Genomic DNA, 5624 nt, shown 5'->3' with positions numbered 1-5624 from the left:
AGATTAGCTCCATTTCAGTTACAATAACAACAGGAACCAAGCCCACATGCGTGTATCTTCATCGAAGCAGGGGACAGATTGCAAAGAAAATCGAGATTCAATGATCTGACAGGAAGGAAGCCCTCCTCCCGAAAATCAAAATGAAATAATTGCCAGTGACGGCTTGCCCTGAGTTCTAAGAGTTAGGAGGCAAATGTTTTTTGCAAAAGGAACTATGGGGAAGCAAAATGAAAATAAATTGCTGCAATTCAAGGCATTCTTTGTGCCTGGGCACTGGCTTTCTTTTACAAAATCCTCAGAAGCATGGATGGTTCAAAAACAAAACAAAATAGAACATGTTAGGGGGCCATATTTTCATTGCCCTGAATAAAACAATTCAGGTCTCCCAAACAGGTGTCTATGGTGTAATGAGGCTTGGTGATCTACTTTACAATATTCCTAGTAACTTCTCTACAATTGAGTCAAGGCACAAAGAACCCTAGTTGTAATAGAATTTTCTACATTAATGCTACACTGGAAAATAGAAATCAACGTCAGAAACTTTTTTTAAAAAATGAATGGCTAAGTAGTTTTCATGGTACTCTGAAAACAAGCAACCCTGAGGAGGTCTGTTCACTGGATTTGATTTGACAATTTGAAATCTACCTTTTCCTACCTCTGCCAAGTTAATCCCACCCTCCTTTCCTCTCCCACTCATGGGCCCTTTATGATTTCCTCCCTCCTTTACACCCACATGCAGAAGTGAAGTGTGAAAAGCTGTTTAAGTACTCTTAACTCACTGGGAAAGGAAACTATCTGGCCATATTTTATATTCCATGATATTAAAGTAATTCATCTGAGTTTGTGCTAATGACAGTAAATCTCTCTTGCTGACAAGCTATGGTCAATTATCCTTTCCACAGCCTTTTAAATCTGAAGCACTAGGAAATGCGTCAGTGTTGGAAACTTGTGGCTTGCTAATTCAAAAGAAATAGCCAACCAGCTTGAGAAGCTCTCTTAATGGTACACCACACTCCACACCCCCAAACAGCTCTCCTAGAGGCCTGCAAATGCTGTGACACTTCCGCTGGAATTTACATGAACTGCACAAATGGAGGAAATGGTTTAAATAAAGTGGTGTGTTATTTATCCCTATAATGAGTAGTTTAAGGGCGACAATTAGGAAGGAAATTCTACAAGTCTGAACTTCAGTTACTCATTACTGCCACTGAAAGTCAATTAAAGTATCTAAGTAATTACAGGGATTGGGATCATCTGTCATCTGGCAAATCATATGAGAGGGAAGAGGCACTTGGTTTGTTTTGAAAGCATGTGATCTAGTCTTCGTCATGTTGGTTCATTTTTGGACACGGGAGCGTGTGAGGGGCTTGCCCCACACATCCGCAGGTCTGTTCACCTGGGAGTGCAACAGAAATGTTTGCTGGATTTCCATCCCGCCTCAGCTGCTCTATGAGAAGCAAGAGTCAGCCAGGAGGTGGGTGAGGAGGTGCCCACTCTGCCACAACAGTTGCCTGGGACATTGCTCTTCAACATAAGAGCCAATGGTGCCTTGTTCCTCCCTCCTACGCTCCTAGTTGCCACGTCCTAGCCCCTTGCCCACTTCAAGGCCAACCAGCTCCCTTCCACCCTCCAGTACCCTCCTCAGTCACGTTCTCATCATGATTTAAACCACTTCTGTGCTGTTTTTCAGCCTGTTACCTAAGATACATTCTTCCCCTCTCTTCGGTCTAGCCAAACCCTCTTCACCTTTCAAGGCTTTGCCAGACTCCCAACTCCTCCTTCACGGAGAATCCAATACCAGACCTCTCCTTCTATGAATCGCTTATGGAGTTCCAGATTTATTGCTCAGAGATTCTCAGACTGGGAACCTAGCAGGGGCTATATCACAAGTCTCTGCTTCTTGCCCAGCATCTGGGATTATTTACACCCCCAAAGTGGTAACCCCTTCTGATCCTTGGTTTCTGTGGTTGCTCTCGTTTAGCCTCATGTTTGTTGAAATACCTTCATCAGGCCTAGCTGGCAGTCCTTTGTTTGTTCACTCTGTCATCCATTCAGCAGCATGCTGTGAATGGCTCCTTACAGCGGGACACCAAAACTATGGCTTCTGAGTGCTTTGCCTCTTACCACACTGCCTTGATGGGAAACTGTGTTTGCTCACACCACCGTGCACAAATTACGGAGTTTCTCAATGCTCATCATTCCTTCCTTGGCTAACGCTTTTGGGGAAATGGCCATAAAACACATATAAATGAAAAAATGAGCTCTCTGCCCTGTGGTTCTACATGGCTCTCCTCAGAGCACTCTCAGTCCAAACCAGCAGACAAAGAAAGTATTTTCAAATGAACTTCCAAACGACTTCAGGGCTTACATAAGGTTCAAATGTGGTTCAAGGGATGGGCAAAACTTGGGTCAGCCAGCTATGTTAGGGTCAGCCAGACATTGGGGTCAGCTGGCCATGTTTGGGTTGAGTCAAGAACACTTGCTTAATCCCAAGGCAGATATTGGAATTTTAACTTTCCTTCTTGCAACCTCTTGATGTTGTGAAAGTTCATTTCATCTTGGAGTGAGACTTCCTAAAGGATCTATTTTTCTCATTCTCTCTTTCCATGGCATTTTCTTCGGTAGCTCCTGCTCTGCACCTGTGGTATTTAGGCTTCATATTTCCACTAGCATTCACTGCCAACATACTGACTGTGTCCAAGGAAACTGACCAGGAGGAAACAAAATATCTGACTGATGGAAAAACCCACAGAATGTTTTCCTTAAAGCTTCTCACTATTTTCTGCAGGAACTATTGCCCATAGAATGTTCTCAGGCCTTAAAAGTACAGGTAAGACTGACAATTTCAACACCACCAGACCATATCAAAGGACTGCTTAAAACCCTTCAATGGCTCGAGGCCTTCTTACAGTAGTCAGCACATTGCATTGAAACAATTGTACCTGCATTGTAACACCCACACCACCAACCATCAGAGGTTCGTTCTGTGATGGTTCACCCTTTACTATCTCCTGAGTTGGGATTTTCTAGGCTAAGCATACTAAAATCAGACCTCACTGGGCCACTGAATTATATATACACACACACACACACACAAATTCAGACCACCATTTAAGTGATTGGTTTGTGAGGCTACATGCTTGATGGGAACCCTTCTCCTTTTAAATTGAGCTTCACAGCCAATGGTACATTCATTTCAACCACAAAATATATATCTACTGACCTCTATTACTACATGGCCCAGAACTAGGACACGATCTTATGTTGTAGTGGCTGCAAAGATGGCCAGGGATCCTCCTGGGGAGGTACTTGGCACTCGGTGGCTTGGCACTTCCCATGGACAGGAGCCCAGTTGCAGCCCTAGTCGTGCCCACTTCCCACCGGACATAGATGAAGGCAAGGGTACAGCTGGCTGGGCTGTGGTAGCCCCTAAAGCCTGTATGGGGATGTGAAAGTTTGAGATTGGAAGACTAACTCATACTCTTTCCAATACCAGCATCTTCTGTGATCAATGGGATTCACAGGAACTTTTCCAGAAGCAAATTCTACAACCAGAAGCATGGACTATATGTGACTTTTATGTTAGTCTGGGATTGTCTGTGTGCTTCAGTATTTTTCTTGGGGAAAACTGCATTTTGAAATAAAATCAACAAAAACACGGTCTCTTGTGACTTACCAGAATAGGATCCATGAGAGCAGGTCAAAGTGGTCATGCAAATCTTAAAGAATGGCTGTGTTGGGCTGGATTGCTTTCAATGGGAGCTGGTGAAATTGGCTACTTTGCTGCTTATGCATTTGCACCAGTCACCTTAGGGCCTGCATTAGGAGTTCTCATTGTCCTGGTTAAGAATTACAGTCATTCATGCTCCAAAAGAAGAGGACACAGAGACATTAAATAAAATGTCTTACAAGCGAGGTGATCCACATGTTGTGGGTTTTTGCAATACTTGTGGTCATTAGACCCCTGATGTTAAACTTTTTGTAAGGACTTCACCACAAAAACAAATATTCTTGTTACATAACCATCTGCTCTGCAAGGGAAGTGCTTTTTTGGTTGTCTATGTTAAAGCCCAGGCATTGCTTTAAAGAACTTGCTGCTGGAAAGCCTCTGCTGAGACATCCTTTGGCCTGGATTCTGCTGCTAAGCCTCACAATCTGTGTAAGCACGCAGATTAATTATCCAAACAGGGCCCTAGACATACTGAACCCTTATGTATGGAAACTCCCAAGGATTATGCATTCTTTACAGCGTCAGTTTTAATTTGCTCATCTCTTCTTAAGGAGGGGCAAGACATGCCTTTCGATGACATCACTGAGACTTTGAGTGGCTTCCTTAAAATCACGTGGGGATGACATGATGGCATGCCTTTAAAGATATCCCTCAAGTCTGGCAAGACCGCCCTTGTCATTTTGATAAGATGAAAAAGCAGTGAATGTACTCTCCCTAATATTCTTAATATCACTAATATTCTTAACAGAAATGAATAAAGTTTAACCTGAGAAATTGATGTGTCAACAGGTGAAAGTATCTCCCACAGAAATGGAGAGCTGACAGGTTTTTCAGAAACAAATTTAATTAAAATGTTATTCTGTAATTCTGCCAGAAAAATCAGTCCATGTTTCAAAATGTGTCTGAAAGTGACATTGTCTTCTTAAATGATATTCTCTAGAGACACGCTTTTAAAAAATTTCACTAATTTGAATCAAGAAAAATTGTCTTAAATTACAGCAGTTAACTACAATGATCTTAGTCTGTGGCTGGTTTCTGTTTTTATTAGCACTGTATTATCATATACGTATTTTAGGTCTTGATTCTTCTGTGAAGAACTAATATATTAATGCCAATTTGAAATGTAAAAATTAAGTGCCCAATTTCTTTATTTTGAAAAATAGAAAGACATATGTCTGCCCCAGGGTATTAGTTAAGCAACCTACAAGCTAAATAAGTGTAAAATTTTTTTCCAAATATTGTTGCAAATTTTTGTTTGGGGAAATTAACTTGGGGGGGATTTTTGAAAATAGTCTTAAATGATGTGGAACCAGATCTGGTAGATAGAGTGGTTATCAAATTTTATAATAACATTTTGGGTGATTTGTAACTATAATAAAGAGATCAGTTTTCCTTTTGGCTCAGAGATGACTCTACCAAAGGGAAATTTTGAAAATGTTTAGAGAAAGGGCAGTACCAGCAGAAGACACAATATGTATGGCTTCATGCATGACTGCCTTGAGGTGGCTCTCATTTGAAGTTAAAGATTATGTGATGTTTACTTACAAATCATCAGTTCAAGAACAGGATGGGAGAGGTCATGTTTACAATAGCTGATGTTTAAATTTTTTGATTATCAAAAGTGAGATCTTTTATTCTTTAAGAAAATAAAAAGTTCTGTGTTTTTTTGTTTGTTTGTTTGTTTTTTGCAAACAATACCAAAGTGAAATTATTCTATGATCACATCTTAGGCAAAGAATCTTAAGTGCTTCTTATTTCCTAGGTTTAAAAATTTAAAAACCACACACACCCAACGTTCCTTTCTATGCCTAAGAGATTAGTTTCTCACCACTTTGGATATCAGCGAAGTCATTCTGGGGTTAATCAAAAATTTTAATGCAAGGAATATGCATTT

At 40.9% G+C, this 5624-nt stretch overlaps 1 pseudogene; it reads left to right on the top strand.

The window, feature by feature from the left end:
* Positions 1-3281: 3281 nt before the first annotated feature.
* LOC109437125 (magnesium transporter NIPA2) lies at positions 3282-4552 on the top strand (annotated as a pseudogene).
* Positions 4553-5624: the final 1072 nt, after the last annotated feature.

This window comes from Rhinolophus sinicus, linkage group LG09 (genome assembly GCF_036562045.2).
Source record: "Rhinolophus sinicus isolate RSC01 linkage group LG09, ASM3656204v1, whole genome shotgun sequence".
NCBI lineage: Eukaryota > Metazoa > Chordata > Mammalia > Chiroptera > Rhinolophidae > Rhinolophus > Rhinolophus sinicus.
Note: the sequence above shows the minus strand (reverse complement) of the source record. Positions and strands in the feature narration are given on the sequence as shown.